The 20,448-nt window shown below is 37.1% G+C and overlaps 1 pseudogene; it reads left to right on the top strand.

Annotated features, from left to right (window-relative positions):
* Window positions 1-14,520: 14,520 nt before the first annotated feature.
* LOC140499674 (non-selective voltage-gated ion channel VDAC3 pseudogene) lies at window positions 14,521-15,264 on the top strand (annotated as a pseudogene).
* The last annotated feature ends 5,184 nt before the right edge of the window (window positions 15,265-20,448 follow it).

The raw sequence follows: 20,448 nt of genomic DNA, 5'->3' as shown, positions 1-20,448 counted from the left end.
GCACTCATCTGTCTTACTCTCAGCAGGTCAGAAAGCCTTAACATCACCCAAGAGCATATAACCTCAGGACATTTCTTAGGTTTTTTTTTTCACCCAGTCAACCATGGAAGGTCATCCATGTTCCTATTCCTCTAACCTAAAAATGTTACCTTATAATGTGACTTCCCAGTCCTGTGTCTCCAAGTACATGACTGGCAAAGAAGAAATCCTTTCAATTCATGTATAGCCATTTGTAAAAAAGAAACAATTCAGAAAAAATGATTCTTCACTCCTGTAGTGGAGGTAGCTGGTTTGCTCAGAGTAGGTAGCTGGTTTGCTCAGAGTAGCATTAACCATTCTAATCAGAATCATTCATTTTACTAAAGAGATTATCTTCTAAATGCTTGTGATCTTTTTCCTCTCAAAGAGCTCAAAGCATTTTCCTCACATTGACTCATCATCTATCTAAAAGGATAAGCTAGGAAAATAAATCCCTAGAGATGGTGAAAACAAATAATTGTGAGAGACACTTCATTATTTGCGCCACTTGCCTTTCGTTCACTCCCCTGGCTAGACAAGATCCTGTGCACTTCACCCTCCATTAGGCTGATGCCCAAGTTCTCTCTGTCTTACTAAAACCACTTAGTATCCAGTAATCCTTCTATATTGTCTTTCTTATTGGATTGGGTTGCAATGGGGCTTTCAAAGTGGAGAATAAAGGGTAGGGGGATTAAGGGGGGAAATATGATAGCATAAAATAAGGGCTCTTAAAACAATGTATTTTCTTGACCTTTATTTGTTTTTTCTTATATTTTCATCTTGTAACTCATACTTACTTTTCATATGGGTTGTAATTAGCTTACAGATTGTTTTCCAAGTTCCTTGAAGGCAGAGACTGTTTAATTTGTCTCCTTTTATCTCCAGTGCCTAGTATAATGCCCCATATATTTTTTGGCATGGACCTCTGATTTCATTGTTATGAGAAGCATTAAAAGAGGGAATTCCATTTACCAATAGTAATTTGTAATATCAGAAAATTGCCCAGGGCTTGTAGAAGCTAACTATTTTGCCTATGGTTAGACAACCAGAATCTGTCAGAGGTAGGACTTGTACCCAATTTGACTTGACCCCAAAACAAGTGTCTGGATCTCTGCCCACTAGCCTTACTGTCTTTTAAATATATTCTTTACACACAGCAAGCATGTGATAAATATTTGCTGAACTGAATTGAACTAGGCCCTGTCTAGTAGGAGTAACAACAAAAGACCCTGAGAACTTCTCATTTAAATAAATCCTATGTATGAAAATCAGATTTTCAAAACAGATAATTCAGGAGTGATTCTATTCATTACGAAAAGATTCACTGCACATTGACTTCTAAATACTATGGACTTTCCCTGTTGCTTGTAAAATTTTATTTATTAGACTCAATTTAAGAAGTATTAAGCATCTTCTAAGTGCAAAGGACTGTGACAGATAGTGGGAATATATTAAAGATCTGTGATTTCTTGAGTGTAACTCATCTATCACTTAGTAGATTAACCACAGAAATTTTCCCAAGGTAAGTGATTTCCTTTACTCACACTGATAGTAAATGATAAAGGATTTGAACTTGTCTTCTTAATTCTAAGTAGATCAGTATCCAACATCTCATCAGTTTCCAAAAGGAAGTCAGGGCCATGTGGAAGGCCTTGGCCTTGTTATAATGAGACCATGACCTGAACTGAAAGAATGTGTGATCAGTCAACCAAAAGATAGAAAGAAAGGTCAGATCTCAGCTTTCTGGAAGTAGACTCCTACACAACTAAACCTCACTTATCGACCAACCCTTTTGTGTTGAACCTTCTGTTTTTATTGTGAAAGCAGTGAAAATCCTCCCCCTGACCCCACATCTGAGCCTGAAATATTTGTTCCAGTTCACTCACCACCATCTGAAAACCCTCAGTGGCAGATATCTTATTGCTCATTTTACCCATCTTGGGTTACTTTGTATATGTTACTGTATATGACCTTTCTTCCAATTCACATGATGCCGAACAAAACAGAAGAAAAAATCACAAAAGTGTGATCACTTGGTCCAGTACAAATTAATGATACACAATTTCAACTGGACTTCCACAGAGGCAAGGGAATGCTGAGATAATATATTTTACCTTAAAAAATTTTACCTTGTAAAAACATTTTGCAAACCTTCAAGTAGTGTATAAATGTTCGGGGGCGGGGGGGAAGTACCTCTCCTTTATTGATTCACCATTCCACTAATCATGATGGCTTTTACAAACTTATTTTATATCTCCTTAACAGTTTCAGGCTTCTCTCTACCCCCAAATTATAAGCAGCTAAAAATCTTCATCTTCACTCATATCACATATCCTTCTTCCACCTTGTTTCACATGAAGAAGTGGTCCTTCTCTTTGTCAAATAATCAAGAAATATAAGTAATTTTATTTTTTCTCTAGCATATTGCCCCCTCTAGCACCTTATTCTCTCGGTATTTCTCAATTTTTATTATCTACCTACTGCTTTCCTGATGCCTACAAAAACCTCTAGGTTACTCGCATGTTTAAAGGCCTTCAACTTATTCATCTATCCCTGCTAGGCATGGTCTTAGCGTTTCCCTACCTTTTGCAGTTAATCTTATTTACAAAGTTGTCAACAGTTAATGCCTCCTTTCCTCTCACTCTCTCCTTACTTCTCTGAAGTCTTGCTTCCAATTTCATCATTCTACTGAAATTGCCCTCTTCAAAGTTGTTGGTGATCCCAAATCTAATGTCCTTTTCCCAGACCTCATTCTTCTAGACTGCTCTGCAAGTTTTGACATTATCAAGTGCCTTCTTCTCCTAGAAATTCACTCCTATGTTTTCATGATGAGACTCTCTCACGGTTCTCTTCATGTCTGCCTAATATTTTCAGTCTCTCTTGCTCAGTTCACTGAATAAATGTAGATGTCCCACAAGGCTCTTCCTTTGTACTAGTTTGCTTTTTTATCTCATCAACTGCCACGGAATCAGTTATTATCACTATGTGGATGACTATGAGATTATGTTTTCCGAGGCTTGCTCTCTTTCCTGACCTCCAGTCTTATATTTCCAATGGCCTTTTAGATATCTCAAAGTAGATATCTCATAGATATCTCAAACACATGTCCACAATTGAACTCATTGTCTTTCCCATTCCATTTCTAAGTCCTCCACTCATCGTAATTTCCCAATTATTATTAAAAGTACCCACAAACTGGATGACTACTCAGGCTGATAATATAGGTGTCATCTTTGACAGGTATGCCCACCCCTGTAACCCAATATGCATTGCTAATTCTTGTTAAAATATACCCCTTTTTCTCCTCTGACACAGTTATACAGATCCCCCTTACCTGAAGCCAGGATTATTGTAATAGCCTTCTAGTTGGCTTCCCTGACACAAGTTTCTTCCTCACTCCAGTCCACCTTACACTCAGCTATCAAAACCTTTTTCTTAAAGCACATTCTGATTAAGTCATTCCACCACCACTACCATCACCACCCTTCAATAAACAATAGTGGCTTCCTATTAACTCTAAGATCAGATATAAAACCTTATGTTTTATTTTTGAAATCCTTCACGTACTAGCCTCTTAGAATCATCTCATTTTTTGCTCTCTGCTGTGATCCAGTGACGCCAGCTTCCTTGTTCTTCTTTCAATCACATGCTCCAACACCATGCAATTACTTTTTTACTATTACTGAAACTTAAGTACACAAGAAAAGAAAAAGAAACATATTACAAATTTAGATAGAAAATAAGAAAAGAAAAAAAACATGTCATATGCACAGCTGAACAGGAGAGGACTCCAAATATGGCTATAAATTTCCATTTCAAGAAAGCCTATGTAATAAATACTATGTGTTGTGTTTAGAGCTGTCCAGATTTTCTCTGCTTCATTGTTAGTTTCCTTCTGTTCTCTGCTGTGTACTTTTTTACTTTGTTCTTTTTCACCTTCCTCCCCCCCAAAAGACTATAATTAAACACAGATATATTTATCTATAGATATATAGATACATATATACACATACATATATATTGACATACATACATATATAGAAGTAAACTTTTCCTAACGAATTCTACTTCTGATCTTTTTTTTAATGTTTGTGTATATCTCTTAATTTTCTATCCCTCCTAACTCTTCTACTTTACTTCTACCTGATTCTTTGCTCTCCTATTACTTAACTTACCCTGGTTTAAAAGATCATTTCCTTATCCTCCCATTCCAGTTAATCTGAACAAGTCTTCTATGCATCTCTTTTAACCTATCCTTCCCTCATCTTCTTCCCCCTTTATCCCATTAGCATTTTCTTTCTTTCTGAGTTGAGAAGATTTTATACTCTTCTAGATATAGATGCATTGTTCCTTCTTGAACCCATTCTGAATGAAAGTGGGTTTCCAGAGCTAACAGTTCCCCCCCCAATCTAATTCCTCTGTGTTTTTCCTGTTGCACTTCAGTTGTATAAAATAATTACTCTTTCTAGCTGTTTCTAAACGGTTTTACTTTTTTTAAATCATATCATACTTAGGACTACTCCAATCTTTCTTACAAATTAATTAGCAACTCAGTAACAATCTTAGACATATGTTCTACATTTTATATACATAAATAGTAAACTATCTGTACTTAATGAGTCCCTTGTAATTAGTCTTTGGTGTGTACCTTATATTTCTCTTGATTTTTGCATGTCAAATATTCTATTAAGTTCAAGTTTGTTTGTTTTTTTGACAAAGTCTTGACAGTCTGACAGTTTATTAAATGTCCTTTTTTTATTCAGGACTATGCTTAGCTTTTCTGGGTATGATATTTTCAGGCAGAAGCCCAGTTCTTTTGCTCTTTGATATATAGTGTTCCAAGAGAATTTTTAGTGCCCCCAGTGTCACTACTTTTTGTGTGATTCTAATTGTGGTATTGCCATATTTAAATTGATTTTTTTGTTGGTCTTAATATTGCATCCATGGGCTGAAATTTGATTATAATATTCCTATGGGTTTTCCTCATAGGATCTTTTTCAGGTGGTGATCAGTGGATTTTTTCTATTTCAATTTTCTCCTCTTGTTCTAATGCTTTGGAAATTTTTTTAATTATTTATTCTATTATTGTATCACAATTGTTTTTTGATCATAGCTTTTAGGCAGACTGATTATTCTTACATTTTTTTTCCTTGATCTGTTCTCCAGATCAGGTTCTCTTATGAAATGTTTCACATTTTCCTCTATTTCTTCATTCTTTATATCTTGTTTTATTATTTATTGATCTTTGCTGGCTTCCCCTTGCTCAATCTTACCTTCAAGTAGTCATCTTCTTCCTTAAGATTCTCGATCTCTTTTTCTAATAAGTTGGCTTTCTTTTTACAATCTTCTTATTTTTCATGGATTTTTCTTAATTTTCTTTAGTTTTTTCCTCAATCTCACTCATTTGATTTGTAAAGTCTTTTAAGTTCTATGGATTATTTTTGGGCAGTTACCATTTGATGTGACTCTGTGGGGTGAAAGAGGGTTTTTTTGCTTCGGTATCCTCCTCTGAAGATGAACTTGTCTTGTCTATTCCTCTAGTAACTCTCTGTTAGGCTTCATTCTCCTTTGTCTGTCCAATTTTCTTTTTATCTGTAGTAGTTCAATTTTTAAAATCACCTCTAGTCTTTGGGTATGTGGGGATAGTGCTTCTGTCTGCAGATCCTCCTTCAATTCTCCCATCTGGTCTGACTGGAACCAAGGCCTCCAGCCTCCTACTCCTTCCCTACCCTACTGCTTCTGCACTCCTGTGTGCTGTTTCCTTCTAGCCCTGAAGTATCTCTGCAGTATAGCTGAGTCTGACATTCCTTGTCAGCAGAGGTTCCTTCTATCTTTCCTAGCTCAGACACCCAACATCCCTCTCTAGGGGCATAGGGGGAGGGGGAATTCCTATAGCTGGGGGAGAGGCAGCCTCCCAACCCAGCTAATCCCAGTACTTGTTGCTTGTTATTTAAACAGATTTAGGACCTAACCTGGAGATGTTTACTCTTCACAAGGACCAAACCTCATCCTGGAACTTAAGCTCCTCTCTAATTGCCCCAGGAAAACCCCTGTTCTGCCCTTACTCATTTATTTTTACCATTCTATGTTCTCCCTGGGGCACCATTTCATCTCTTTTGTGGTGGAAAATCTTGAAAACTTGGAATTTTCAGACCTACTCTGCCATCTTTCCCAAATCCTCCAACACCGTGCATTTTCATAAGCTGTTTGCCATGGCTAGAATTTTCTCCTTCCTCAACTATCCCTCCAGGTTTCCTTAGCATCCTTCAAATCTCAGCTAAATAGAAACACACAGGTATGTATGCATTATGTTTCATGTGCATCTGTGTAAATATATATGTATATATGTACATGTAAGTATGTGTGTATATGCATGTGTATTTGTATATACACACAAAGAAAGACACAGACACAGAGAGAGAAGAGAGATCTTGTTTGAACATAGTGTTTTTGCATATTGTCTTCCTCATTATATTGAAAGCTCATTGAAGGCAGGGATTGTTTTTTCCCCTCATTATATTTTCAGGGCTTAGCATAGTTACTCACACATAGTAAATGCTAAATAAATGCTTGCTGATTTGACTTGATGCCAACGTGCTAACCTAATACAAAGACAAGGCATGGACACAAATAAATAGAATAAAAATTAAGTGATTATCCAGAGAGGAGAGATCCAGACCAAAAACTCGAAGAACTTTTGAAAAAAGAGAGGGCACTTATAGCTAAGGTTCTCTGGAAATGAAAGGAGTGGATAAAACTTGAACTGAGCCTTGAAAGAAGAAAAGCTATTCAAATTGTGAAGTTGAGGTAAAGTGTCTTGATCTTAGAATAACTTTCTAGGGCCATGTTTTTGTTTGTTTCTTTGTTTTGTTCCATTTTGTTTTTGCAGGGGAGAGGAGAGGACTGAAAGAAGAAAACCTAGAAATAGAAAGGAAAGAAAGGACTTTATTTCAGTTGCCCAGGTAACAGATAATGAGTGTCTGAATAGTTTGGTGGCCATATAAGCAATGAAATTTTGGAATCTAAACTTTAAGAAATTTGTCAAATGATTGGTTATTAAGGATAAGGTGAGAGAAGAATCTAAAATCAAAGAATCATGAAATTTCTGAGTTCAAAAGGATCACAGCAGTCATCTTCTCCATGTCTTACTTGAAAAAGAAAATTCCCTACAACTTATTGGCTTAGTGGTCATTCAAGCATTTACTTGAAGAATTCTGATAAGCGGTAACCCATTCACTAACTCAAAAGATAGGCAAGATGAAAGGCAGGAAGGAAAATGTTTGCTGATTGTTGGTTAAAAAAAACAACAAAAACAGCCCAATCCATTCTAATCATTTGCTAGTTTATAGAAAGAATAAATTTACTTCTTCTTATCCTCTACCTCCTAAGGCCAAAAAAGAACAAATTTAATATACTTTTCACCTTCAGATACTTTAAGAAAGAATCATAGCTACTACCCTTGCACTCATATTTTTTGTTCTAGTTTAAATATGTCCAATTCTTTCAAACAATCTATTAAATCCATAGACTCTAGGAACTTTACTATCCAAGTAATCCTTCTCTGGATGCTTCCCAACTCATTTATATTCCTTCTATAATGAGGTGCTGTACCACCAATGCAATATTCACAGCACCTACAGCAGTCATGAGTATCCCAGCACAATTCTGAATCATGAAATACCACAGACTCTGCACATGGAAGACAGTACAAAAACATTTATTGAGACACCAAAAAGCCAAATCCATAATAGCAACAAAAATCGATACACAATAACAATGCAGGGAACAAACCTATCCCCAAGACTTCCCCCTGTTAGACCTCTCACAACTCCATGAAACAAATCACAATCAGGTCCCCTTAAACAAAATCACAAACAATCCCAATATCACTCATGCTAGCTAGCTGCCTGCTCACCTACATCCTTCCTAGTTCTGATTAGACTCTGACCAATTTCCTCTCAGCTCTGCTCTAGCTGTGCCTCTTCCCAATCCATCCATTCAGCAAACTCCTCCCACCACAGGCTCCATGTGACTCTGACTCATATGACTCAGGCTTCCATGTGACCCAGGCAGATCACATAGACCTATTAATGAATGAGAAAGATCTTCTCATTTTAAATTACCATTACGTGTGGCCCCAAGATCTTTCATATTCATTATATAGGTCAGGTAGGTGGGGCAACTGGTATCAGCAGAACTTTAACAGGGATAATAGAAAATAAGCATATAAAATATATCTTAGGCAACTGGTGTCAGCAGAACTTTTCAACAATGTAACAGGAATCAAAGAAAATAAGCACATACGTAATATTGTCTCTCCTTTTATATATAATTTGAAAGCTTGTTAGCAAGGCCCAGCCTCTCCTACACACCTCTGCCATTTCTTTCCCTGGTTCTACTGGTATTCCCTGCAAAAATCTTTCGAAATCTCTGGGTTGTCTTTTCTATACCCTTGGTTCCCAGTTTTCACAAATGCCTTTAGCCCATCCTCTTGCTAGCATCAATGTTATATGGTTGACCTATATTGAACATAGTCCAAATACTTTGTGCCAATTTTTCTATATGAATTGCTGTATAAACATACCTCTCTCATCTCAAAATTTTCTAGTTGATTCATTGAATCTGTGTGAAATTTTCTAATTATATTTATAAAATTTCATCTTATTAGATTTGGATCCCTTTTCTAGCCCAGTTAAGATCCTTAGATATCCTAAAGTTTAAAATCTGAGTTCTTGGAAGACTGATTGGTACCTTTAAAAGAAAAAAAACTGAAAGTTGGAAGGAAGCATAGCTTTGCAGGGAAAAATCAGGAGTGTTATGACTTCAGCTTTTCTATATATTCAATCTTAAGCGCTAGTAGGACATGTAGCAAGCAAACGTGGGAAGGAAGCTCTAGGGACAGATTGAGGTTGAACGTCTAATTTTGAAGGTTATCTGAGCATAAGTGATTATTGAAACTCTGTGGGAATGAATATGATTGCCAAGGGAGAAATAAGAAATATCATAAGAGAAATGTGCCAAAATGGAGCCTCAGCTCTATTTGAATTCATACCTTTACAAGTGTGTATCTGTTGAGTCAAGCCAACTAAGACTTGTCATAATGACAGTAAAAACACAGCAACAAATTTTTAGAGAGATAAATTCATTGGTGAGGACTAAAATGCATAAGCCTAGTACTTTCAAATGATGGTGAATGTTTTGCTATATCTCTGTGACACCAACATAGCTAGTTAAGAATTGAACACTGTATGTAGTCAGTCAAAAAAAATATTTTGGGGGGCTTGGTTTTTGCAAGAAGGTTTGAGTTCCAGATGAGGACTCTGAGAAGCTGCTAAGGAGCCCCCAGCTTTGAGAACCCAGATGTCATGCTTCCCTCTCTGGTAACTGGTTAGATAACTGTACCTGTCTGTTGAATTATGGTCAGGAAGAGGAAGCCATGTCTGTTGATGACTTTGGGGCTTACTGACTGGAAGTGCTTGTTGGGCCAGACAAGGACTCTGAGAAGCAGGGGCGGGCGGAGCCAAGATGGCGTAGTAGAAAGACGCACATACACATAGCTCCGAACCCACAACCCATAGAACAACTACAAAGAAGTAACTCACGGCGAATTCTGCACCCAGAGGCCACAGAACATTGGAGCGAGGGAGATTTCTGTTCCGGAGAGACCTGCAAACCTCTCGTAAAAGGTCCTTCGTGCTGCGGACTGGGCGCCGGGACTGGGAGCTGAGTACAGCCCTGCCGTGGCCGCGGCACCGAGAGGAACAGATCCGAGCGGGCTTCAGGAACAGGATCTCCAGCGGCCGCACAAGTACCTCCACCCACAGGTGACGGGGGTCGGTGAGAGAGTCCCTTTGGCGGGTCAAGGGGGGAGTGGGGTGCCCCCATGGCTCGGGCCCCCTCGGGAGACAGAAGCTGAGGGGCAGCGGCAGATCAGGGCTCCCCAAGCAGGAAGGAGCCTGGATCCATTGTTGAAGGTCTGTGCATAAACTCCCTGAGGGAACTGAGCCTGAGAGGCAGCCCTGCCCTCACCTGAGCATCTGAATTTAATCTCACACTGAATAGCAGCCCTGCCCCCGCCCAAAGCCCTGAGACTGGAAGCAGCATTTGAATCTCAGACCCCAAACACTGGCTGGGAGGATCAGGAGGTGAGGTGGGTGTGAGTAAAATATTCAGAGGTCAAGTCACTGGCTGGGAAAATGCCCAGAAAAGGGAAAAGAAATAAGACTATAGAAGGTTACTTTCTTGGTGAACAGGCATTTCCTCCCTTCCTTTCTGATGAGGAAGAACAATGCTTACCATCAGGCAAAGACACAGAAATCAAGGCTTCTGTGTCCCAGCCCACTCAATGGGCTCAGGCCATGGAAGAGCTCAAAAAGAATTTTGAAAATCAAGTTAGAGAGGTGGAGGAAAAGCTGGGAAGAGAAATGAGAGACATGAAGTCAAAGCATGAACAGCAAATCAGCTCCCTGCTAAAGGAGACCCAAAAAAATGTTGAAGAAAATAACACCTTGAAAACTAGCCTAACTCAATTGGCAAAAGAGGTTCAAAAAGCCAATGAGGAGAAGAATGCTTTCAAAAGCAGAATTAGCCAAATGGAAAAGGAGATTCAAAAGCTCACTGAAGAAAATAGTTCTTTCAAAATTAGAATGGCACAGATGGAGGCTAAGGACGTTATGAGAAAGCAAGAAATCACAGAACAAAGCCAGAGGAATGGAAAAATGGAAGATAATGTGAAATATCTCACTGGAAAAACAACTGACCTTGAAAACAGATCCAGGAGAGACAATTTAAAAATTATGGGACTACCTGAAAGCCATGATCAAAAGAAGAGCCTAGACATCATCTTTCATGAAATTATCAATGAAAACTGCCCTGAGATTCTAGAACCAGAGGGCAAAATAAATATTCAAGGAATCCACAGAACACCGCCTGAAAGAGATCCAAAAAGAGAAACTCCTAGGAACATTGTGGCCAAATTCCAGAACTCCCAGGTGAAAGAGAAAATATTGCAAGCAGCTAGAAAGAAACAATTCAAGTATCGTGGAAATACAATCAGGATAACACAAGATCTAGCAGCTTCTACATTAAGGGATCGAAGGGCATGGAATAGGATATTCCAGAAGTCAAAGGAACTAGGACTAAAACCAAGAATCACCTACCCAGCAAAACTGAGTATAATACTTCAGGGGAAAAATTGGTCTTTCAATGAAATAGAGGATTTTCAAGCATTCTTGATGAAAAGACCAGAGCTGAAAAGAAAATTTGACTTCCAAACACAAGAATGAAGAGAACCATGAAAAGGTGAACAGCAAAGAGAAGTCATAACGGACTTACTAAAGTTGAACTGTTTACATTCCTACATGGAAAGACAATATTTGTAACTCTTGAAACATTTCAGTATCTGGGTACTGGGTGGGATTTCACACACACACATGCACACACGCACACACACATAGAGACAGAGTGCACAGAGTGAATTGAAGAGGATGGGATCATATCTTAAAAAAAAATGAAATCAAGCAGTGAGAGAGAAAGATATTGGGAGGAGAAAGGGAGAATTGAATGGGGCAAATTATCTCTGATAAAAGAGGCAAGCAAAAGACTCATTAGTGGAGGGATAAAGAGGGGAGGTGAGAGAAAAACATGAAGTCTACTCTCATCACATTCCACTAAAGGAAAGAATAAAATGCCTACTCATTTTGGTATGAAAACCTATCTTACAATACAGGAAAGTGGAGGATAAGGGGATAAGCAGAGTGGGGGGGGATGATAGAAGGGAGGGCATGGGGAGGAGAGTGCAATTTGAGGTCAACACTCATGGGGAGGGATAGGATCAAAAGAGAATAGAAGTAATGGGGGACAGGATAGGATGGAGGGAAATATAGTTAGTCCTATACAACACAACTATTATGGAAGTCATTTGCAAAACTACACAGATTTGGCCTATGTTGAATTGCTTGCCTTCCAAAGGGAAGGGGTGGAGAGGGAGGGAGCTAAAGAAGTTGGAACTCAAAGTGTTAGGATCAACTGTAATGTTCTTACCACTAGGAAATAAGAAATACAGGTAAAGGGGTATAGAAAGCTATCTGGCCCTACAGGACAAAAGAGAAGACAGAGACAAGGGCAGAGAGGGATGATAGAAGAGAGAGCAGATTGGTCATAGGGGCAATTAGAATGCTTGGCGTTTGGGGGGGAGGGGAGAAAAGGGGAGAAAATTTGTAACCCAAAATTTTGTGAAAATGAATGTTAAAAGCTAAATAAAAAAGAAAATCACATATTAAAAAAAAAAATATTTTGATATGACACTGAGTGACAAGGTTGACTAACTTTCCCTACTGAAAGGATTGAATTGACTAACAATTGTGATGTCATAAAGCATGACACCTAAAATTGCACTGCTCTAGATTTTTTTCCAGACATATCGTTGAAGTGAGAAAGGCTATTATAATTGTGCAAGAGAGTTTTATTTGGAATCTGCACATACTCTCATTACAGGAACACATATGTGACACGTTAAAATGGAATATATAGAGAACAAAGCTAGATAAAGGCCTAGAAGTATTTATCAACAAGATTATTACATTCAAAATAATGATGGTAACTGATATTAATATTTTATTTTAAGGTTATCAAAAACTTCATCACATATTATCTTAGTGGCTCCTCCAAACAGCCCTGCAAGTCAAATGTTCCAATCATTATCATCATTTTACAAATAAGGAAACTGAGGCTCAGTATAATTAAATGATTAGTGTCCATGGTCACAGGACCAGTGAGTGGATTTACAACCTTCCTAAAGTCTTGCTGGATCCAAGTTTAATACTTTATCCGCCAAATAACACTGCTTCAGGTCATAGCTATAAAAGTCTGCTTGACTTGAAGGGGTTGGTTTATTAAATTAAATGAAAATCTACTGGAAAGATATTAGAGAACTCGTGTTAACCCGTTACCAAATTTAAACAATACTAGATTGCTTCCCTTTTATTTTCTATCCTTCTAATCTAGCGCTGCTCAGATCCCTAAGTCTATAATAAAGGCAATTAGAATTTTTTAAAGTAATCATTTGCTGTCTTCACAGAATGAGTGATACAAAAATTTTCTGCTGAAATTTTTCAACATTTCTTGAAATTTATTCTTCATCTTCAAATGCAAAGTGCAGACAATCCATAATTTATAGACAGGTTATCTTACAAAAGTTAATTTGTAGTTAGAACATGTTTTCCTATAGAAATGATGGTATACATGATGGCTAGGTTGTCAGGCCAACCCACAGATGCGTATTCAAGTCAGTGTACCAAAAGAACTATCCTAACGATTGAATCATATTATGAAAACTAACCATTATTTGTAATTATAAACACATATATGTATGTTTATGTATAAGTATGTATACACACATGCATATTCTTAGAGCAAAAGCAGTATTTGCAAAGTCAAAATTTGGAATGGCAGTGACATGATGTATGTTGCATTGAAATGCAATAGAAAATATTCTGTCCCACCATTTTCCAGGCTGCCAGCTAGGAAGTGAAAGAAGATGCTTGCTCCTTGTGATTCTCCTCCAAACCCCTTTCTCTGTTCCCAATGTTACCACTGTGGTACTGATCCTAATTAAAACTCTCTTGGACAATTATAATAGCCTCTATTATGTTTATTTTGCCATCTCCATCTTTCTCCACTCTAATTCATCCTTCATACTCCTACCAGCTAATTAAATTGCAACTTATTTCTTCTCTGTTTAAACATCTTTAGTGGAATCCTATTATCCATAAGGTCTTGAACTTCTTAGCCTTCAATATCCAGCACAACTCTACATTTACATCAATATCTCTTATTACTGCTTTCCACATATTTTGTCCCTGAGTATTCCACTTTTTTTCCCCTTCCTTATCACATGGGCTCTTCTATACTTGGAACAACCTCTGCCATTTTTGTCAACTATTGAATATAGGTCATTGAATATGTAATGATAACAAAAGAGTTGAATGATAACAGACAAGTGCCCTGTTTTCCAAGTTCATGTATCAAGGGGGAAAGTCCTTGCAAAACTTTTCATATTGAATTTGCCATATTAAAGCCACTTCTATTGATTCATAAAAGTACAAATAATGCCACCAGAAATTATCTAGAAAAAATGTTAGGTAGTAAAGAATTGAGGAAGAAATGAAATACCTTAGAGAAATATTTGGTATTTTCTTGTTTATTGCCAATTGAAGCATAAGTCATCATAAGGGAAAGTCAAGCTTGGAAAATAAACACATTTTGAAAGATAGCATCTGTCTGAGAATGAAATTTGAGTTTCTGAACCTTGGCTGTAATTACAGAAGTGGTGGGTTTTAGCAAGGGATGAAGTACATATGAAAAAAGGTGAGTAAAATTATATGTACTCTTAGTCTTGAAAAATCATATTCAAAGTTTCAAAAATTTAAAGGAGGGGGCTATCTTACTCCTTTGATTACTATCTGTGTTGCAGACTCTTCTAACACAAGAGTTCCTGAAGAAATGTGTAACACACTAACTTACTGTGAACTACAAAAAGCTTCTAAGGATGTCTTCAACAAATGTGATAGGTTTGCTGTGGTTAAAATATTACTTAGAACCAAGTCTTCCAGTGGAATGAAATTGTCTACTTATGTTCATTTATATACGAACACACATAAAGTGTCTGATAATTTAGAAACCAAGTGAATATGAGCTTATCTTCATTCAAAAATATAACAGAGACAATACCCTGGAGAAACAAATCAGCATGAAAAATAAATTGGCTGATGAGTTGAAGGCGACTCTTGAAACCATATTTGTACTGAAAACAGGAAAGAATGGTGGGAAATCAAAGGCTTCCTATAAATGGGATTGTTTCAGTCTTGGTGCAAATGTTAACATTGATTTCTCTGGACTAACCATCTTTGAGTGAGCTGTATTAGCTTATGAGGGTTGATTTTCTGGCTATCAGGGGAGTTCTGACATGGCCATATCCAAATTGTGTCAGAATAATTTTGCTCTGGCTTATAAAGTTGCTGACTTGCAGCTCCATACATGTGAATGTTGGCTCTGAATTTGGATGGTCAATATCCCAAAATGTTAATGAGAAGATTGAAACTTTTGTAAATCTTGCTTGGAGAGCTGGTGGTAGCAACATTCAATTTTTGTATTGCTTCTAAGTACAAGTTGGATCAAAAAACTTCTCTATCTGGTACAGTGAATAATGACAACCATATTGGATTTGGTTATACTCAGACACTTTAATCAGACGCAAAGCTGGTGTTCTCAGCTTTAATTGATAGAAGAAACTTCCATGAAGGAGATCATAAGTTTGGGTTGGAATTTGGAAAGTTAATATAGGTTTGGCTTTTTTTTGTTGTTTTTCTTTATGTAATGTATCAGATTTAAAATCCTTGGAAGTGAAGAAAAATGAATTCACTCCTAAATATTCTTCTGTAAAATTTCAATGCAACCTTTGGTTCTTCCAAAGTATTGCTATAGAACCACCATGCTGAAGTCTAGATTTTTTTTAGTACATCATATGAGAGATGCTTTTATGCATATTAACAGCAATATTGTGTGATAATCAACCATGATAGAGTTAGCTCTTCTCAGCAATACAATGATCCAAGACAATTCCAAATGACTCATGATGTGAATATACTATCCAAATCCAAAAAATATGGAATCTGAATGCAGGTCAAAGCATATCATTTTCACTTTTTTCTTTGTCATATTTTTTTCTTCCTTTTGCACTGTTTCTTCTTTCCCAACATTATTAATGTGGACATATGTTTAACATCATTATTCCTGTATAACATATATCAGATTGCTTGCTGTCTTGGGGTAGGAGGGGAGGAAGAAAAATTTGGAACTCAAAATCTTAGGAAAATGAATGTTGAAAGCTGTTTATACATGTAAGTGGAAAAAACAAAATACTATTAATTGGCGGGGGGAGGGGTGGAGACAGAGTTTAAAAGCATGCATGGAAGCTGTAATGTTTGTTCTATATTTAGTTCAATTTCTCAGTGTTATTTAAAATCTGTTCTTCACCAAGTGAATAGTGTCACTTTATAAAGGAAATGACCTCATCTTCCAGTTTATGAATCACATTCTTCACATTCTCCACCAATTTTTTGTGTGACTTTTTATCAATTGATCTCTGTGCTGTAGTGATAGTTGTGCTTTTGTATCAGACTTCTTGCATTTGCAGTATTAAAAAAATTAAAAAGAAGGAGGAAGTATATTTACTAACTGTATACCCATAATGCTAGCTGCCTTAGAGGAAAGCTAAAGTGTAGGAGGAAGAATAAGAGTAAAGATACCTAGGAATTCATAGGAGATAAAATTCAAGAAAGGAGAAAACAACGAAAATCAAAGCCTCAGGTATTTATCCACAAGTGTTAAAATATAGACAGCTTGAAATTGAATTAGAGATCCTAAACGAAGGAGGCTAAATTGACTTCAAAGGCACCAATAAGGCTTTGGAGAATGATACCCATGACTGGAATATGGATTTGGAAGAGCATAACTTATTCAAAAATATAAGACTCAGGTAAAGAATGAGAAGGAGATAGAGGCAATATTGTATTTTAAGAAGTTATGCTACTGACAAAATTCAACAACCAATGTGTGAAATCATGGAAAAAAACATTTGGGTGAAGATCAGTGGAGGTGGAAAGAGAAGCTTTATTGGCACTGAGCATACTACAGACTGTCTACAGAGAAAAGAGAAATTAACGAGGAGTTCGAAAAACTGATCAGTACCCCAACACAGAGAAGAGAGAGAGAGAGAGAGGAATGTGTGTTGTTTGGGGGGTGCAGTGTAGATTTCATATCAATAATAGATCATTTGAAATAGTAAGATATGAGTGGTTTATCTGGTGTGTCTAAAATAATGTACACAATAATTTGTCATTTTGATGATAAATTATTCTCCCAAAAGAAGGAAGAACTAGCTAGAACCTTTGTTCTGGACTTGATTTTCATGGACAAAGAACTGGTTTTCTGGGGTAGAAATGATGAGACTCTTTGGAGGCAGGCAAATGGACACACTATCCTAGAATGTTATAGAAAAATGAGGGGAAGGCTAAGAATTCTGACACACATTTTGTATTTGTCTCTCTTGATTCATCTTGCTGCTAGCACTACCTCACTAAAAAGGTTGGGGTCTATTTATTTTCTTTATGAATATAGTGTCTACCAAAGAAAATGTGAAGTTTTTGGAGCCAGAGATTATCTCATTTTTGTTTTAAATCCACAATTCCTGAAACTTGGTGGGTGCTTAACAAATGCTTTTGATTGACAAAAAGAGCTGACTTGTAGATTCCATTTCAGGGAATTAGGGAGAGAAAGAAGGCAGCGAGAGAAAGAGGACTGGAAGGAGAGATGAACAGAGGGAAAGAGGAGCAGGAGGAAGAGAGGGTGAGAAATTGGAGGAGGGAAGAATGGAGGGAAAGGGGAGTAGGGAGAGAAAGGTGGAGAAGAAAGAAAGGGAGGAGCAGGAGACAAGGGAACAGAAAGAGAGAGAGAGAGGGAGAGAGAGAGAGAGACAGAGAGACAGAGAGACAGAGACAGAGAGACAGAGAGAGAGACAGAGAGAGAGCACTAAGGTGAAAAATATATATATTCTAAAAATATAAAACGGAGACTTCTCTGGTGCATCTGAGTTGGGCCATGTCCCATTTGTTACATCAAGGGCATCCAAAATGCCCTTGGAATGATGAGGCAGACCTTAAGAACAAGTGATCTGTCAGAAATTCAGCTAAAACTGCCTCTGGAAAGGTTTTCTTTTCTTAGTAATCATCTCAGAAATTGCTGTAGTAATGATTTTATTTTTTTTAATAATAATCTCAATAATTGCTGCTTCACTGACAATTTGGGTATTAAGTTCTGTCACAAGAAATCCAGAACAAGGACATCAATACATATAATCCACCAAACCCTGCCCCTTACTCTTCATTGCTGTTTACAGCACCATGGAAGAGACATGAAGAAACTGTTATGTCAAATAAGTTTCCTAAGATACTTTGGAGAGTCTAAGTTTTAAAGCAGAGGCTCTTAACTTTTTTTAGGTCATGGAGCTCTTTGACAGTCTGGTGAAACTTACAGACTTCTTAAAATAATGTTTTTAAATGCATAAAATAATGTATATAGCTAGAATGCAAGCAAATAACTGTCAAAACATTTTCCCATCCAAATTCATGGACCCACTAGAATCTATCCTTGGATAGTATGTTAAAAATTCTCATCCTAGATGGTTAGCTTGGTAAACTTTATAAAACTTACTTGGTAATACTGACAGAATCTTCACTCTGCACGGTTCAAATCACTAAGAAAGTCGAACTAATTGGCATTGGTAACAATCCTTCCTCCACCTTTAGGCGAGTGTTTCAGCCAGATAAGAGGAAAGATTGGGAGAAGTGCTCAAAGTCCCTATATAAGAAAAAGATGGAAAAAAGTAAAAATCGGATAATTGGATAACACTTGAGACTAACATGGACAACAGCTGTGAGCAGTTTCTGTTTTCAGTGGTGCTTTCTTTTGGCAGTATTCTGCTAATTGTGAATCAAAGGTAGCTGAATAAAACTAATGCTATATCACAAAAAAGGCAATATTTTCAATATAAGCAAGTAACACTTGTTAAGGGATTGTAAGTAACTAGATAGCCAATTAAGTTCAAGAGAATATCAAGCAAGAAGACTGACATCACATTTTCCCATGTCAATTCACTCTGAGAGTTGATCCAAAGAAATAACAGCCATAAGAGTTACCAAAGAAATAACAGCCATAAGAGTTACGACAAAGAATAAAAGATGAGTAAGGATCTCAGTTTTAGTAATAATAAAGGACAATATAAAATTTTCAGTGACCCAAAGAGAGTATGCCATGTTTATATTTCTTTTAGTGAAAATTAATAGCTAGCTAGTCAAAAGTACAGTTTGTTTTCCATATTAGTAAAAAAAAAATAAGTTCAAAGTAATCAGGGAAAATGAAATGCTTCTGAAAATAAGGAAAGATGTATTTCAGAAAGTAAGGAAAAAAAGGAAAATAACTTCCTATCAGAAAGTTAGAAAATAGAAAACTCTGCCTGAGGGTGGGAGGGGAGAGGGATGAGGAAGGAGGACACCTGAATTTTTGGAACTATTGAGTAAGTATGAAGGTTTTCTTATAAAACTGGGGTGAAGAAAAAGTAACTTAGACTTTAAGGAATGAAAATGTGGATCCACATATGATACTATGAGAAAGGAAGATAAGATGATGAGTAGTAAGTAGCTCATCCCTTTATCCTTCAGGTTCTAAGGGAACCTAACACAAACAGTAGCCTCTGAAAGAGGTATTTACCTCTCTCTACTGATCAATTAGAGAGGAATAAAAGGATTCTTATACTGCAATGAAAACCTGGGATTCCTTTCATAAATTGGACAGGTGAAATCACTTCTCCTACTGTATCAGATTGGACACTGGATCTTGTAAACTAGGCCAATAAATCCCATCCAGATCCTTATTTATAGCTATTCTCACCAGATTGTTTATTTCTGAAAAAAAGCATTTCTAGTTAGCCTTGCCTCATTCAAGTACCCTCTATGGGTCATGCAAAGCCTAATGCTATGGCTTTGACCCAATGATGAATGGATTTCCTTTTTGTGTCTTCTGTTACAGAAACAGTCACCTTGTCTTGAACCATTGCTCCCAATTGGGCACCTTGTTTATTTAAGTTGTGCCTGAACAATATTAGGTGTTATAGTAATTATAGTAACGAGAATTCTCTGGATATATAGCATCATCAATATATTCTTTCCTCTTCCCCTTTACAATCCTAGCAGGGTCATTTCACCATAGCCCCTATTGTTTAGTAGCAGCAGCAGGTTAGGAATCTTACTAAGATGTGTGTGTGTGTGTGTGTGTGTGTGTGTGTGTGTGTGTGTGTGTGTGTGTGTCACATTTTATGAAGAAGGGTAATAGCTAAAATTATGAGGGGACTTAAAATCATGCTATCTCAGGATTAGTTGAAGAAACTAAGATGTTGAGCCTAGAACAGAGATATCAGGAGGGAGAAATGCCCTCTTTATCTATATGTATAAAGAATTATCATGGGAGAAGAAATGAGCATGTTTTGCTTGACCTCAAAGGACAGAACTAGGATCTATGAGCAAAAGTTACTAAAAAGCAGATTTCATTTCTATGGAAGAAAAATCCTCACAACAATAATGGTCTGAAAAAGGAATGGACAAATGATGTAATGAGATTGTGGTGTCTGGAGGTCTTTAGGAAGAGGCTAGATGGTCACTTCTCAGTCGGCCAACTAGGGCATTGGTGATAAAGTCTATGCTCATGCCTGATGGCTTCTGAGTTTCCTTCCAACTTTGAGCTAATATGATTCTGGTTCTTATGTTCAAGGGAATTAAAATGTAATACATATGTTATCAGCTCATCTTCCCTAGCCCA

Source organism: Notamacropus eugenii, chromosome 1 (assembly GCF_028372415.1).
Source record: "Notamacropus eugenii isolate mMacEug1 chromosome 1, mMacEug1.pri_v2, whole genome shotgun sequence".
Lineage (NCBI taxonomy): Eukaryota > Metazoa > Chordata > Mammalia > Diprotodontia > Macropodidae > Notamacropus > Notamacropus eugenii.
This window is presented reverse-complemented; position numbering and strand designations above follow the sequence as displayed.